The sequence below is a fragment of the Podarcis pityusensis genome, assembly GCF_964106645.2.
Source record: "Podarcis pityusensis genome assembly, chromosome: 11".
Taxonomy (NCBI): Eukaryota; Metazoa; Chordata; class Lepidosauria; order Squamata; family Lacertidae; genus Podarcis; species Podarcis pityusensis.
In genome coordinates this window covers 36360959-36379436 of record NC_138036.1, presented here as the reverse complement: position 1 = coordinate 36379436, position 18478 = coordinate 36360959, and the positions used below count along the sequence as shown (strand labels likewise).

The following is an 18478-nucleotide window of genomic DNA, read 5'->3' as shown; positions in this document are numbered from 1 at the left end:
TTTGATCAGGCCAAAGGCCTAGCATCCTGTTCCCCCATAGTGGCCAGCCAGATGCCTGTGGGAAGCCCACAAGCAGGTCTTTGAGGCAATTGTCCTCATCTGCTGTGGTGGCACAGCAACTGATTTTCAGATATTGGGAGAAGGAGCTCAGGGTAGGGTGGGGTAGGGTATGGAAAACTAGGGTTTGCATATGGCAAGTTGAATCTGACACATATTGAATCCATTTTGTGCCATTAAAGGGCCTGGTGCTAGAGATTAGGAAGCTAGGAAATACGTTGTATAACTGTAAACCAGAATTGTTTGGGGAAAACCTGAGGTATTTTTATATAGCCAAATAACTTCAGTTTCTAATCATTCCTGCCCTTTAAGTGTTTGAAGCAAAATGAAATGTTACTTGTTTACATTCATACAAACCAAACATCCAAAAAACCAAAGTACCGCACCAACAAGCACAAAACAATCCATTTGCAGTGCCACAAATCCAACTCACTGGTTTAATGTTGGAAAGTGTTGATCACTTCTCCTACCTGGGCAGTTATCTTTCCACAAGGGCCGACATTGATGCCAACACTGATGCAGCTTTCTCCCATTTGAAGTGCAGTGTTTGAGGACCGGGACATTCTCAGGGAAACCAAAATGCTTATTTACAAAGCTATTGTACTACCAACCTTATTGTATGCTTGTGAAACATGAACCACTTATAAACGCCATTTCCAACTCCATGAAAGATTCCATTGATGGTGTCTCCGAAAAAATTTACATATTACTTGGGAAGACAGACGAACTAATGCCAGCGTACTGGAAGAAGCAAAGATCATTAGTGTCAAAGATCACCAGTGTCTTAAAAATCAACTTTGGTGGACTGGTCATGTTGTTCAGATGCCTGATTATCGTCTTCGAAAGCAACTACTTTATTCAGAACTTAAAAATGGAAAGTGTAATGCTGATGGTCAACAAAAGAGGTTTAAAGACTCAAGGCAAATTTTAAAAAATGTAGTCTAAACACCTACAATTGGGAAACACTGGCCTTCGAGCTCTCCATTTGGAGAACAACTTTTACCAAAAGTGTCATGGACTTTGAAGATGCTTGAACTCAGGATGAAAGGGAGAAACGTTTGGCAAACCTCACCATGATCAACTCCCACCCAGAAACCTATGTCCCCACTGTGGAAGGACGTGTGGCTCCAGAATTGGCCTCCACAGTCACTTACGGATTCACTGTTAAGACCGTGTTCATGGAAGACAATCTTACTCAGCTACGACTGCCAAAGAAGACATCGAAATTCATGTTTACATTTTAAATGTCCTATCACAATAGTTGCTTAACAATGCAAAGATTTCAACTAGCAAATGGTAGTCATGACTAAGACCTTTTTGAAAGCAATTGAAACTTTTAAGCATTTAATTGTATGCTTTCTTTTCATTGCGTCTTTGACATGATTAATTTTGCTTAATTTTGTATAGATATATATTATGAACAATAAGAACTGAAAGATATATCATATCCTGAAAGATATTAATTTCCTACACCTTAATCCCAAAAGCATTTAATTGGAAGTAAGGACAGTTTACACAGTATTCCTGAAAGAGTCTTCATATGCACAGAAGCCTATGACTGTAATAGCTACTGGTTCTGATGGGTGATACTGTCAGTAACTCATCTTCTGGCAGCATGAGGAGTCTTCTAGCACACAGTGCTTGTTCCTCTCTAGTGCTGTAGGACTGAATGGTTTTCTTGACTAGTCACCAAGGCCATTGTATTTTTTAACACAAAAAGCATAAAATTGCGGCTTACAGGGGAATCGAGTTTAAGCAGGCCACTTACATCATCAATGTTGATTTATTAAAACAACAAAATTGAAGCAATTAAACAAGGTGGCCATATTCACCAATCACATTTTTATTTACATAATTTCCCCTCACCCTTGCAGCTGTAGAACAAATTTAGCGACAGCCCTTGCAATATATTTTTGTTCATTTTTAAATAAAATAACCATTCAACTTGCCAATAGGTTTGTCCATAATTAGCCAAATGGTGCTGTAAGAAGAATCCCCATAGTGTTGTAGAGTTAGTGGGCAGTTGGGTAGAGGGAACATAGTAGGGTTAGACTGAGACTATTCATTTGATTGTAGCATCTGTCGAACAATATCTGCTACAACCAGCTAAAAGCAATTGACCCTGTGGTACCCTGAGATTTAAAGCAGTAATGCTTTGGATCACAGCCCGATTCTCCAGTCCTAAATATCTAAGTTGGTAAATCTACTATCATGTTACTATAATATAACAATGCCAGCAACTTATTATATTTTGCTGTGTTCCGATGTAGTATGTTCCATTGCAAATACTCTGTATTTGCAATGGAACATAAGCTTTCACACAGAACATAAGCTTTCACACAGATTGCTCTTGCTACAGGGCTGCCACCGAAAACAGCATGCCTTTGGTGTATTCTCCACCCTGCATCCTGTAACATTTACATGCTGTTGCTATGTGCTGTGCAGCCATCATGAAGTTTATCTGCCGCTTCTAGTGGCTGCCTGAGAAGTGGCATTGATAGTGATGATGCTCAGTACATGATAGCTTGCTCAGCTTGGTGAGAGCTCATAAACATTACAATCCATTGCAAATGTAGATGCTGAGATTGGTGGTGTTTTTACTTTAGCAATATCACTATAACAAGTGTAACATATGCTCTTGGTATTTGATCCACCCTCTGTATTTTGAAGAATGAGGTAGTAAGCTGAAGTGGGAATTTCTAGACTGTACCACCTCAAATTACAGGTGGATGGTTAGCTTTTTGAATGCTCCCCTACTTTAAAAAGCTCTGTACATGTAGGACTGCACTAAACCTTCACCTTGAGATGCTGGTTTTCTACATGTAGGTTGTTGTTGTTTTTTAATGGGAAAGCATATAAAGTATTTTAATTTATTCAAATAGAAAATTGTTCTGTGCAAGACAGAAAGAGTTTGGGAAGGAGCACTATTGCACCAGGCCCTGAAGAAGGGCAAAACACAGAGGCATCAGTGTATGTATGAATGAATGAATGCTATGTCTGTAGATGGCGGCATGGGGATTTTGATCAATGGGCTATTGCTTGCATTGTCCCTGGCTTGCCCTTTTTGGCTGCACTCAACCACCCACATACCTTTGGTTTGTAGTGGAGAAGTAGTTGGTTGTGACAATGCCAGGTAGGATTCCTTCCTCTCCGTCCCACTCAGTCTACCAGATTAACAATGGGAGATGGGTTTTTCACCTATACTGCACTGTTTATCTTGGACCTAGAATGACAGTTAGGGCAAGGAAGTGCCTGTTAAGAAGGATACAACATGAGAATATTCACCAAAGTAGCAGGTACAGTGGTACCTCGGGTTAAGAACTTAATTCATTCTGGAGGTCCGTTCTTAACCTGAAACTGTTCTTAACATGAGGTACCACTTTAGCTAATGGGGCCTCCCGCTGCCGCCACACTGCCGCCGCATGATTTCTGTTCTCATCCTGAAGCAAAGTTCTTAACCTGAGGTACTATTTCTGAGTTAGCGGAGTCTGTAACCATAGTCAAATGGAAATGCCAATTGTGTGGCTGGTTGGGGAGATGGCAGACAGCTGACTCAGGGTCTGATCAAGCTCATCCTTACATAAATCAGGAATGGTTTTAAGGTGGGTCCTGCATCATTATACAGTTTTACACAGTCACAGAATTGATCTCTATTATATTTACAGTAATAAAGAAGGGGCCTCAGTTAACTCAATGAGTGTCTCATAGAGTTCATGCTGAAATAGGGGATCACATTCATAGTTGTAAGAATAACAGCTTTGTTGCCAAAACCATTATTTGTAGAGTTAATATTTGTAGACTATTAAATAGCTTTTTATGCATTTATTTTTTCTGTCTTTTCCCAACAATATGGTTTTAAGGTGGGCTGCTAAATTTGGATGCGATTCAGTACCCAAAGAAACAGTTGTGTTTATTAAATCTCTGGAAGGGACAGCTAACACATCAACACATTGCTTATCATTTTTGTTAAATCTACATAGTAGGTGAAACATTTTCTTGTTCTAATTTAGTAGAAAATACATCATGAGCATAATGTCTGCAATAATTAAAAGTGTTGTGAGACTAGTAAATTATGGGATTCAAAACATTTGTTAATACAGTTCCAGAAAACATAGCAATTTTATAAGAACCAACGTATTTTCTTGTCATTATGTTTCTATCTGAAAGTTTTTAGTACAGTTTTCCTTTAGTGCAGATAAAAGTAGCAAGCTTAATTCTTGTGATTGTGTGGGGTTTGGGCCCATTATAACTTGATAAATTAATTGAGGGTAAAAATACAAAGGATTGCAGAAAAGTCTTTAATTTCTTGCATTTGCTCTCTCCTGTATATCACATAATTTGTGAATAGTTTTTCAACTTTTTCACAATGTCCAGAGACTCTAAAATCCATTCTGTGAACTCCACACACTTGCAACTTCAGGTCATCAAAGTTTTGAATGTTAACATTTCCTGTAATATTGAAAGTTCGACAAATTATCCTTAAAGGCCTCATTCACATGTAACACTAAGCTTAGTGTGAGTGGGCAAGTTTGCTGGTGCACAGTTAGACAATCATAGCCTTCTTGCTCTTTCACTGCTCCTGTTGCACTACCAGGAACTAAGCCATAGTTTGGCTTAGGGTTAAGTGTGAATTAATATTATTCAGAGCAAAATAATTACAGTATATGCTTAGGGTAGAGTTGGTCTTCTTTCAGGTGATCCTGCAGTCCAACTTGCATCATCTCTGACCAGTGGCCATGCCAGCTGGGGCTGATGGGAGGGCCACAATTTCCCCTCTCCTGCTTTAGACAGAAGAAACTCAGTTCCTTTGCTATGTTTTGGCATATACATATGCCGCCACGATTGAAAAAGAGCTATTAATCTGTCAGTCCTTTCCGTGTCACTGGATGAGAAGCAATAAATTGAAGGTCAATCCAGATAAGACAGAGGCACTGCTAGTGGGTGGTTCCCTAGACTGGATGGATGGGAGACTGCCTGCTCTTGAGGAGCTTACACTCCCTTAAGAGGAGCAGGTACATAGCTTGGGAGGGACGCGGGTGGGGCTGTGGTATAAACCACTGAGCCTTAGGCTTGCTGATTGGAGGGTCAGCGGTTCGAATCCTGGCGATGGGGTGAGCTCCTGTTGCTCGGTCCCAGCTCCTGCCAACCTAGCAGTTCGAAAGCAGTTCAAAGTGCAAGTAGATAAATAGGTACCGCTCCAGCGGGAAGGTAAATGGCGTTTCCGTGCACTGCTCTGGTTTCGCCAGAAGCGGCTTAGTCATGCTGGCCACATGACCCAGAAAAACTGTCTGCAGACAAACGTCGGCTTCCTGGGCCAGTAAAGCGAGATGAGCACCGCAACCCCAGAGTCGTTTGCGACTGGACTTAACTGTCAGGGGTCCTTTACCTTTACCTTTTTTACATAGCTTGGGAATGCTCCTGGACCCATTGCTGTCGCTTGAAGCCCAGGTGGTCTTGGTGGAATGGAGTGCCTTCTGTCAGCTTCAGCTGATGGCCAGGCTATGCCCCTATCTGGACAGGGATAGCTTAACATTAGTGGCCTACGCTTTGGTAACATTTAGGTTAGATCACTGCAATGTGGTATACATTAGGCTGCCTCTGAAGATAGTTCCGAAACTTCAGCAGGTGCAAAATTCAACATCCAGGTTACTCAGTGGGGCAAAACAAGTTGAAAATATAAAGTCAATCCTGCCCCAACTACACTGACTGCCAATTAGTTTATGGGACCAATTCAAAGTGCTGGTGCTGACCTATTAAGCCTTATGTGGCTCAGGATCTCAGAGGACCACCTCTTCCCATACGAACTGACCTGGGCCCTGAGCTTGCCATCTGAGGCCCCCTCCCCGAGAGATTTGGAGTTGAAGAACATGAGCCTTTTTGTGTGGTGGCTCCCCATTTGTGGAATGCTTTCCCCAGATAGGCTTGCCTGGTGCCATCATTACATGCTGCAGGCAAAAACATTCCTCTTTACCTAGGCCTTTGACTGTTAAACAATCTATGGCTTTTTAAGTGGTGGGGGGGACTGTTACTATGATTTTTCCCTGTGATTTTATTGTTTTTTATTATTATGTTCTGGAAATTGTGTTTTTAATGTTGTAAACTGCCCTGGGATCTTTGGCTAAAGGGTGACGTGTCAATTGAAAAAATAAAAATAATTGAAAAATAATAATAATATAGTATTTTAAAAGTAAAGAACCTCATTTTTAGGGGAAATTATAGTAGTTTGATTAATACCAGCCTTGTACTTCTAATTATAAATCATAAGCACCATTCACTTATAACAGTTATGCTATTTTGTTTTTCAATTTTTTTGCATTCAGAATAATATCTTAGGAATTAAAATAGTAAAATAGATTTCAGAGGCCTACAAAATGTATGTTGAACATCCATCTTTTTTCATACTCACTAATTAAAAATGGCTGTGGACATTTTTTTTTTTATCCTCTGAGATTTGCCAAATGCTATAGCTTTCAACATTTGTAGAATGATTTCTTCACCTGCTCAGTATGCTATTAACCAACTATAAGAATAGCTTGAGGATTTTAAGGGTGGGAAAGTTCATCTCTTGGCTTCTGGTTTTCAGCACACAAAAGTTTGTCACTCTATTAGTTTCTAAATTGTAAGAACAAAAGTAATTAATAAGTCTTTTGTCATGGATAGCAAAGAAAAAAATCCTTTTAGTATTTGTATGTCATCATGCCAGGCCTAGAAAATTAGCCTAATTTATTATTTAAAACACTGGTGGGATTCCTAATTGCATTCATCATTAGATATGACACGTTTAGACCGAAGAACCGTATCCAGTGAGAATTTTCCAGTTTGAATTTTGAAATAAAAATATTTTTCAAGAGATCCCTAGCTATTCCTTGTTACCATGACAACAGCCCTATTTGTCTGAGAGCTCAGTCTATGGCCAATGAGAGAGCAAGCAGCATCAACTAAACATACGAATACATCAAAGACAAATTCATATACTCAATCTGATCAGCTCAATTAATGTAAGAACAGAAGCTGAAGGGGGTTAAAAGAGGGCACCCATTCAGGATAGATGGAGCCCCTTTTAACAGAATACATACGCTGGCCTTTGGGGGGAGGAATTTAGCACACTGTCAAAAACATTATCAGAAAAGGAAAGTACTAGGCCTCCTACACCTAACAGATATGAAGCTGTCAGACAAAGAATAGCACTATTCATTAAATGACACTTATTTTCTCCCACTTTACAAGAATACAGCGAACAAAACAAGCAGGGGAGCAGCTGAGAAAGACACTTTTTTCTTTTCCTAGTGATGACAGACATGCAGCAATTATGGTGATAACTAAGGAATACTAAACAAGAAGCCAGACTCCGTTCTGTTTATCACCTCAAATTTTATGTTACCAAATTTGCATGCAACTCTTGTTTTCTTCTATTATTTATGCCTGGGACAAATTGGATCCCTTTGTTTTTAACACGGTGCTTTCAGTTTTAGTGAAGAGCTTCTCTCTAAACTAAACACATTCTCTCACTTCTCCTCCTAAATGGCCATATCAAGTTAGAAGTGCTTTTTGAAGTAAGACATTTTCAAAGCACAACAAAACTGTTGTTATCTGTTGGGGGCAGGGAGAGGAAAAAATAGTGTAAAGTCATTTATTGTATAATACTTCAGTTACATGTAGTTCAAATGCGATATAGCGAAAGTCTTCTTAATTGCTGCCTTTTGGATACAGAAGAGAGTAAGAATACATGTGGTAGCTTTAAATGGATTCGTTTTAGTTATTTTAGAAAGTAGCATGCAATAGAAAGTGCCAACCTTGTACAGTTTCTAACAGGTGGAAGTAAAAGGGAGATCCCTCTGGGTTAGTAGGTTTAAGAATCTTATGTTTAAACCAAAATGATTTGATTTCTGACCCATTATCAAAAGTCTGCTACTTATATCTGCATGATCTTGGCCTGATTGATACCGACTTTGTAGCCATGTGTTCTATAATGTGCTGTCAGGAAAAGCTGACAGTTGCAATGAAAGAACAATAAATGCAGGACAGAAGTAATGTAAAGGTCCAGCCAGACTGTATGAAAACTGATAGCTGGGATATTGGCTCCTACGTAACCATGTATACCAGTGCCTTTGAGAATTTAGTTTGAGTGAATTAAAATGGTCTCCTGATACATGGAACAAGAGGGGGGGAATCTTCATTTAGAGAACCTGCAGAGTTTGCCAAAATACTGTACTAAGAGAGTAGAGCCAATATATAAAAAAGAAACAGCCTCTCTCAAAAAATCTGGGCATGTCTGACACCTCAGAAAAACTGACACTTGAAAAATCAATAAACTTATAAGCATGCTATAAGCATATCTAAAGTATGTGTAAAAAATTTGAGAAGCCTGTAAATTTAAGCACACTTACTTAGAAAACAATTGAAATCAATTTAATTTCTCAGTAAATATGAGTTGGATTCTGCCTGTGTTGTTTTTGGTTGCTGGTGGGCCAAGCAATCCTCTGGTCCTGTTATGCTAGCCACTGCTAAGCTGGTTTTAAACCAGCAGGGCTAGTTGTGATTCTGTAACCATGAACAGCAGTGTAAAAAATGCATTAAGACTAGTAAGGTGGAAAATCAACATAGCAAGAACAGCCACTCCCATAGCATCACTAACAACTCCATTGCCATCCAACAATCACAGTGATTCTCCTAAAAATTTCCCCTCATTAGTCTTGCATGAAAGACATCAGTGAACATGTTATGCTGGAATTAGGGGAGAAATTCAATTGGGTTCATATTTAAAGGCAAATTTATCAAATTCACACTTTTCCTAATTTTACAAGCATTCTTCAATCAAACAATAATTACAAAAATGCATGTGTTATGTTAAAGTGTGCATAAAAATTAATATATTTGTGAAAATAGCATACAGGTGTGCATTATGTTTTGATAAACTAATTGCAAAAATGTGTACGTTAGTCAAAACTGCATATAAAACGTGTTTATTTGGATAAATTCAGACTAAAATGCTAAAATTTTCAGGAGAATTTTTTTTAAACTGAATTTAAGACTGGCAAAATGAGAAGCAGAACCAAAATTAACATATTCTTTAATCTCTAGGTGAAATCGTGGGGGAAAATTTCATAGAAACTACACTTCTCCTACATACTGTGCCGAAGCATACTCCCAGAAATGAATTCACAATGCCATCCCCAGCTCAGGCTTCCATAATGTACTGGGAAGTAGGGCAGCAACTGCTAAATGCAAGCTGATGGGCTTCCTAAAATAGGCTTGAAGAATCCCTTGACATTCCAGACATAGCCAGAAGCAGTTGGCAAACAATCCTTTTGACAGAAACACAGCCAGGGCCAGACAGGAAAAGAAGTGCCTTTCCAATCACAACAGCCAATCAACATCATGGTCCAGATGTTAGATGGTTTTTATGAAGAACTTACAGGCTACAGGCCCACAGGAGAAGGCTTTGAATCTTTCTGCAGTATTTATAAGATTTATTAGTTACCCTTCATCATGAAGTCTTAGGGCAGGTTACAACAAATAGGAAATACAGTTTTAAAGAGATAAAAATCACAACAACTTTCAGACATATAAAACTGTTCCAAAATGGAACACAGCAAATTCAGAAAAGGAGGTGGGTCACAAGAAACCACCTTAACTGTCAAAGGTCAGGGTAGAGAGGTGTGTCTTTAGCACATGGCAAAAACCATACCAGTGAAGATGTTAGATGCACCACTGTGAGGAGGGAGTTTTACAATTTAGGGGCTGCCACAGAGGAAGCCCTGTCTAAGTTGCCAGTCATCACACTTCTGAGTGTGGAAGAAGGTTGGTAGGATTGAAGATGGTCTCTCAGATATTTGGAGGCTATGTCCTACCAGTACCTGTGCCTACCTAGGCAATGCACACATTTCTGCGCACATTTGTACTGGATTTTGTGTGAGATCAACAAGCATTTTGCAAGGATGGGAACTTATGGATGGCACGTGCACATTGCAACAAAGAGGAAATGTGTCAGCAAAAAAGAAATGGGGACATAGATTTCCATAAAATTTGCATAGGCTTCTGCATGCAACCTGCATAGGCTAATTTAGAAGTATAGGTGCAAATTAGACATAGTTATTATAATTTAAATCAAAATACATATCTCACAATAGTGGGGGAGACTGTGGCTTGTGTGCAAACTGCTGATGGGCAACTTCAATGCCTGCCCTTGTTTTCCCCTTATATTAACTGAACAGAACCAAACTGAGGACACCTTCAGACAGAGGACTGTGCTCTGTAAATTAGAATACTACATCAGTAAAGTCACAGCGTGCAACAGTGTAAGCTGTCTGGTTGTCAAGCAGAGAAGAGCAGTACAATAGAAAGTGGAATATATGAATGTGACTTCTACAATGGCAAGCCTTTTTTTGTGTGTGTCTTGCTGGCACACAACCATGGTAAAAATTTTGTAGGTGATACCTTAAACCAAATGTTGTTGGACTACACCTCTCACCATCCATGACCATTCTCTAAGCTGGCTGGGGATGACTGGAACTGGTGCTCAAGAACAACTGGGTACCAAAGATAGAATAACTATGTTCTAAGAGGTCTAGCTAATGTTTACTTCTCTGCTCATGCATGGAACCCGGGTCTGCTAGCCAGATACACCAGGGTGTGAGGAACCTTATATGAAGCCATAGTTAAGTAGTAATTCAGCTAGGTAATTTTAGATCTTGGTCTTAAGAGCTCCCCTTTTAGATATGTATTACTTACAGCACAAAACTGACGATATGTATGCTTAAGTTTTGAATACTGTTAATTAAAGATAACCATTACAAACCAAATACTTCCTTTAAATTATATAAGACATAAAGATTGATCTTGTATCTACAGTAATGCATGCTCTTTTTCAGGGGACCAACAAAGCAGTTTGCTATGAGTAAGGTGCAATGACATAAACCTATTGCATGCTGGAGGTTACCTTTGTTAGTTACAGTCTACATTTTTGCAAAATATGCATACTACTGTTTTCATATATGTTAGTGGAACTCCTGGAAAACACAAACTACATAGAGCTGAATGCTATTCTGAGCTCAGCTAATCAGCAGAGGAGAGAGAGAAATATCTGCAACCTGCATTCAGGTAATGATGAAGTGTGTGTGTGTGTGTGTGTGTGTGTGTGTGTACACACACACACACACACACATAACTGCACCACCCACCCACAAAAAATGTATCAGTAGACTCAGGGTGCCTGTAAGGTGTGCAGGTAAGCAAAAAACCTTCAGAGAGAAAAAGAATCTAGCTCTACAATAACTCAGTGACACAGAATGTTGGCTGCCTGAGTATGAATAAAATAGACAATGAGATGGGAGGGGAAATAGAATGAAGTAGCTGGAATAGGAGGACAGAGAAACACAGAAAGAACTGTCTCAGTTTTTTTAAGAAGTTGTAAATAAATAAAAACAAAATAACGACACAAGAAAGAAACTTTCAATTATTTTACATTTCCATAAATCTATCAAGCTAAATTCCTAATAAATGTGTTACGTTATTTATATGTATAATAAACACAAAATAAATAAGAGAGCAAATGTCAACTGTTAGGATAGGTCACTTCCTAGTTCAAACATGGATTTATGCTCTTAGACATCAGCGGAGAAGATAAAGAAATAAATGTAGCACGGATTGGAAACAAACTGTGTTCTCAGACACAGCCTAGATATAAGAGTTCCTGCTCTAACTCAGTTTTTATGTATTGTGAAACACTCAAAAAACAAAACAAAAACCCACTACTATAGCAAATTCCAAAACAAATGTACTTCATAGGGGTTGTTGCTGCACTAATGACAGCTGTGTTGTGTAATTCACACTGAATACTACAAATCAGTCTCTGGCTGATTTATGTCAGCCCTGCACTGACTATTACAGGTTGAGAGTTGGGCTGGAGCTAAGTGAGTAGCTTACAGTAACCTTGCTATTTTATCCATTGCTTTTTTCACCGCATTACAGATTGCAGTGAGAGAGACGTATACAATAAGCCTGCAGTATAGCTCACTATTGTACTAGTAAGTGCAAGAAGAAGAGCTGTGCTGAGAGAAAATAGCTTACAGCATCCTTGCAATGTAGTCCACAGTTGATACTCCAGGCCACAGCTGGGGCTACTTAAATTGCCCCTTCACATCTCTTTCTAGGCCAAATCAAGCACTTAATAATTGTATGGAGACATCTCACGTTCCATTGACTTGCCTGTAGACTGGTTGCACTATTTTAACATTTAAAAGCAATAAATAATTTGTGCACATGAAGTAAGACCCAAATTAGAGTAGGGATTAAATTGTGTGCGTGCGTGCGTGCGTGCGTGCGTGCGTTTTAAGCCACCTCAGCAACACATTCAGGCAAAACACACATACCAGGGAAGCACTGCAACAAGTTCTTGCTTGTTAAAATAGTAACTGTGAATCCTGTTTCAAAGGTACCTGAATTTCTTGTGAATACTGAGTGCTCTTTTGTTTATCCTCCCACTGATAACTTTGATGAGAAGTTGTTTGCACTTTTGTCTGGAGTATAGCTTGAAACACAGTTGAAATCATATTAAGGTTTGTCAATTTCTTAAGTGCCAAAGTGAGTTATATTGGTTCCTGCTGTTTAGGGTTGAGTTAAGCTCAGGACTTTTTTCAGCTGGAACTTGCCAGAACTGAGTTCCAGCATTTCTCAGGTGGCTGCCATTGCCGTCATACGAGAACAAGGGAGTTCTGACCCCTCTTTTTCTAGAAAATAGCACTGTTCGTTTGCTTTAAAAAGTAATGGCCTTGCATTTGTATGGTTCTCAAACACTTCATCTTCTGTGGATTGGAGTCTGCTACTAGCAGCAGGAGACAAGCAGACTCATCACTGTTATACTGTTCTCCATTGTACATTGTTCAGATTGGACCCCAACCTTCCAGAGAGATTTTATGGGGACATAAAGGAAGGGAAGGGAGAGAGAACTTCCCTTCTATGAACTTCTTTAATTTCACTTATCTCAGGATCAATGCCATCATATTTTATCCCTTGACTCACATATAAAGAGGTATGATTATATATAATACCTCTGAGCAATGACTAAAAATAAACACGAACCTATCAGGTTTGATTATGAATATATATATTTTAACACTAATTTTTCAGTTAAAGGATATTTTAAGATTACATTCTCTTGTATTGCTTTCCTTGCATATTTTTTCAGTAGTTTAATGTTCTTCTGTTTAATTCCCCTCCCCCGATTTACTCTTATTTTTTAATATATGGGATTCTAAAGTGAGTATATTGCACTTTTTGTTTTCATATTTCTTTTTTAACATAATATTCACCTAATTTATTCACATAGCATTCTTTTTAAACATAGCATTCACCTAATTTATTCACATTGCTGTATGATTAAATAGTAACCATCAGTAGACAATCCATTTAATTTTCTTTGTTTAAAAATACTTAAGTCTGTTGTTGAATGAGACAATTTATTCAAACAATCTTATAAATATCATATTTAATAAAGAGCAATCCAAGGCAAAGAGAGCAAATGTCTTTATCCATAAGCAACCAGATGAGAAATGGATTTTTATTCAGTCAAATCTTTTTAGTCAATGAAACAGCACTTTCATGCATACTGCACTCAAGTGATAATTAATATAGTCTAATTCAGGACATGATGCTTGAATTGATGTACTGTCATCGATACCCCATGTTAGAATCAAACCTTGACAGGGGTTTAATACCCTGGAACAGGTCATCATATGATAATACTCCTTTTGCTTTTCAGTATTTGTCTTCAGCCAAGCAAAGTATTACAAGATGGGTTAAAAAAAAGGGAAATAATTACAAATGAAGAATGACGCAGGCTGTGAATAGAACATATGTTAGGCTAGGCAGAGGCATCAGTGAATTATATCATTTCATGATGAAGCGGCACTGGGGCTGAACGGACCTATTTTAAACCTTGATGTATTTTATCTCTACTGTATTTGGACTGTCATCTTTGGAGAAAGACTTTGTGTAATTGAGAGTCAACTCCAATCTGCATGACTTGAGCATGAAGTGTAGGCTAGATGAACAGTATTATGGAAGAAAGGGAAGCATCTAATAAGGTATAAATGAGTTATAACCTGTTATACCATAGACTTTCAGCCATATCTTGTAAAATACTATTTTCAGATATATTAATTTCAAATATGATGCTCATAACATAACATTTTAAAATTATTTTAATTACACACTGTTTTTGTTATATTGTTATAATATGCTATAATTTGCATATCCCTCTTTAGAAAGACTTAAAAATAAATTTAAAACATGAGGCTGTGTAGTACTGAAAAAATTACTTTGAATCAAACAAGTCTGGGTTGCTTGAGTCAAGTGGTGGGGCAAAAATGTTTAATATTTTTTAAAAATTATTGTATTTTAATATTTTGCTGGAAACTGCCCAGAGTTATTTATTATCATCATCAACATTATCTCTCAAGATTAACAACTTAAATATTAGGAAGGCACTTGAAGGGTTTAGAACATAAAAACCTAAGTTTCTTTAGAGAGATCCCCCAAGAAGTAGCATACAATAGAACAAAAATGGTTCCAGTCCTGTGAATCTATAACATAGTTTGAAGCTGTATGTGCTGCTTTCTGATCTTTGGAGGGGGGGCGGGGGGGAGTTCACAGGAATTCTTAGTCTGAGTCATAAAATACGATCTTATTGCTTCTTGGCCTTTTTAGCTAAGATCAAGTGTAGTATCTGCTCTTATCAGTTTAATAAAATACGATCTCATAATTAATTATTAAGTAGAATTATTTTTCTAATAGACTTTCCTGCCATGTTTTCAGTGGCTAGGTACCAAAATGGTGACTTCTAATGAGCAAGTGCTTCATGTTCTTTTTCTCTTTCAGAAGGCAAGTCAGTATTACTCCTATTTTACAAATGAGAAATGGGGAAAGATATAGTGACTTGGCCAAGGCTACTCAGCAATCCAAAGATTGAGCTAGGAGTCAGTCTTGAACCCAGGCACCTACGCACATTATCCCCTAGCATATACTGGCTCTTAAAAACTAGGGGTGAACATTAGGTAAAATACAATAGGTAAAACACTGCATATCATTTCAAAGGCAAGATGTACTATTTGGTTTTCCTTCTTCCAGTGTGGGAAGTAGCACTTAATGTAGCACATCTCCTATAAGGGAAATATAATTGAACTTGCTGTCAGAAGTGCAAGGAGGAAATGTGAAAAATCTGAAGCTATTCTGTAAAGACTAACCCCAAAACATAATCTCTGAACAACTTTTCCTTTCCTCAAATGTTAAGGGTATGTGATATATGTATATAGATATATGTGTTTTGATATATATGATAGTTATGTTATATATTTTGTCTCATTAAGAGGGGTTTATAAAAGTTTTTGTAAATTATCAGCTACTCATAATTAGTAATATGAAGTGGGAGGTCTATTGATGTACTTGCTTGGGGCTCTTGTTTTTTTCTAACCGTTCACCAGCCCCAAGTTCCACTAATTTAAAATTCAATGGTACTTCTGCTAGGAGTGTCTTTTGAGTACTGAACTATTGATCTTCTCTGGAAGCTCTTTTGAAAAAAGGATAAATACACGCCTGTCAGATGGTGAGCTTGGGCAAGACATGCTCTCTCTCTCTCTCTCTCTCTCGAGCACTCTTAAGGTTTTCATTTTAGTTGCTATGGTATGCTTCATCTTGAAGTATGTTCCACTGGTCAGAACCTTTAGTTCATCCACTCTTATTTTATGACAGAAAGTCTTAGATAATATGTTTTGCATTTGCACAAAAAAAACCCTCAACAACGATAGTAAAGGAAGAAGCCTGTGCTTTAGAGAGTCCCCTGACTAAATTCTCAGAATGTATATCTGCATTACTGACATGTGAGGTATGACATAGTAGTAAGAGTAACAAATTATATGGTTTCACAGTGAAGAGACATCAGGCTGGAGAGATTGAGACAAGGTAGCAATGATGTGCACTGGGCCATTGCAATCCCTGTTAGTTGCTTAAGCCTATCCTTATCTAAGAGCACTGAGGGCAAGGTCCTCTTCAGACCACCAGCCAGCACACAGCAATGAAGCTGGGCATCTTTTTAGTATCCTAGGAGAGACTGCTATATGTGTCTCTACAAAGGTTTTAAAGGGAATTGGCTAGGCTTTGGGTAATTAATTTCTCAACAATCTGTTGATTGGCAGGACATGTAACTTACATGGAGGGTAACATGTGAATTGAATATGAATTGAATATTCAGGAAGGGGAGTTGTGGTGGAAGGCTCACTGAATACGTCAACTCAATGCGCTGCAGTGGTTGAAAATTCAAATTCAGTGTAAGAAACTATTAGGAAAGATTGAGAGTAAAAAAAAAAGGAAGTATAATGAGGCCACTAATCTATGCCATGATTACACTGAGAATTCTATGTGCAGTTTTAGCCACCTAGTATAAAATATTTTTTATCTGGTAAATATTTTACTTTGGTAAAAAAAAGGGGACCAGGATTGTCCCCACTTTTAAATGGAATTTTAGAAAGTTCATGGAGAACCTTTGGAGGGCTGCATGCCAGTGGTGGTCAATGGTGTCTTGAACTTGAATGCACTAATGCAGGAAGCTACATAGTGCAGAAAAGAACATTCCCTTTTCTGTTTATAGTTCTGGTTGGGCCCAAATTACCTTGGTTGCCCTAATGGTGGCCCATACTGAGAGAAGAGGGGTACTGTGACCCGACTAATTCTCCTAGATGTTTCAGGCACTTTTGACAGTGCTCCTGAAGGTAGGAGTCTATCAATTGATGAAGATGATCATCCAAATGTCATAGACCAAATGGAGCAAACAGCACACAGACCTAGTGGTGGGAGGAAAAAATCCTTAAATAAGAGTCACGGGGGAATGATTAATGGACTTCAGTGTCTGTACACTAATGCACAAAGCATGGGAAATAAACAAGATGAGCTTGAGCTCTTGGTACAACAAACTAAATATGACATAATAGGCATCGCTGAAACCTGGTGGGATAAGTCCAACAATTGGAATGTAATAATGGAGGGATACAATCTATTTCAGAGAAACAGACCAAACGAGAAAGGAGGAGGAGTGGCGTTATATGTCAGGGATGTGTATACCTGTGAAGAGATCAAAGATTTAGAACCTCAAAGCCAAAGTGAGAGCATTTGGGTCAAAATTAAGGGAGAGAAGAATAACAGTGACCTCATTGTGGGAGTTTACTATAGATCCCCAAGCCAAACGGAGGACATAGATGATGCCTTCCTGGAACAGATGGCCAAGCATGCAAAAGGAAGGGAGATAGTAGTAATGGGGGACTTCAATTACCCGGATATTTTTTTGGATGTCAAACTCAGCCAAGAGCATAAGGTCAAACAGATTCCTCACTGGCCTTGCAGACAACTTCATTGTCCAGAAAGTGGGAGAAGCAACAAGAGGAACAGCCATTTTAGATCTGGTCCTAACCAATGTTGATGACCTGGTTAGTGGGGTAGAAGTGGAAGGATCATTAGGCGCGAGTGATCATGCTCTTCTGAAGTTTACTATACAGTGGAAAGGAGCAGCCAAGCATACTAGGACTCAATTTCTTGACTTTAAGAAAGCCGACTTCATAAAACTTAGGGAAGTGCTGGGTGAGATCCCATGGACAGTAATACTAAAAGGAAAGGGAGTTCGTGATGGCTGGGAGTTTGTTAAGAGGGAGATAGTAAAAGCACAACTTCAGGCAATACCAATGAGACGGAAACATGGAAGGTGCCTAAAGAAGCCAGGGTGGCTATCTAAAGAACTTTTAACTGAGTTAAGATTAAAAAAGGATGTGTACAAAAAATGGAAAAGGGGGGAAACCACCAAAGAGGAATTCAAACAAATAGCCAGCACGTGTAGACACAAAGTCAGAAAAGCTAAAGCACAGAATGAACTCAGGCTTGCTAGAGAGGTTAAAAGCAACAAAAAAGGCTTTTATGGGTATGTTCGTAGCAAAAGGAAGAACAAAGAAACAGTGGGGTCACTCAGAGGAGAGGATGGTGAAATGCAAACAGGGGACACAGAAAGGGCTGAACTTCTCAATGCCTTCTTTGCCTCAGTCTTCTCCGATAAAGAAAACAATGCCCGACGTGAAGAATTTGGAGCAAATGATTCAGCAGAGGAAACACAGCCCAGAACAACTAAGGAGATAGTACAAGAATACTTGGCTAGTTTAGATGTATTCAAGTCTCCAGGGCCAGATGAACTGCATCCAAGAGTATTAAAAGAACTGGCAGATGTGATCTCAGAACCACTGGCAGTTATCTTTGAGAATTCCTGGAGAACAGGCGAAGTCCCGGCAGACTGGAGGAGGGCAAATGTTGTCCCTATTTTCAAAAAGGGGAAAAGAGAGGACCCAAATAATTACCGCCCAGTTAGTCTGACATCAATACCAGGGAAGAT

At 38.7% G+C, this 18478-nt stretch overlaps 1 protein-coding gene across 4 annotated transcripts in view; it reads left to right on the top strand.

Moving 5' to 3' along the window:
* Positions 1-18478, top strand: part of KIAA0825 — a 195725-nt gene that overhangs the window by 122354 nt on the left and 54893 nt on the right. The window lies entirely within an intron of this gene.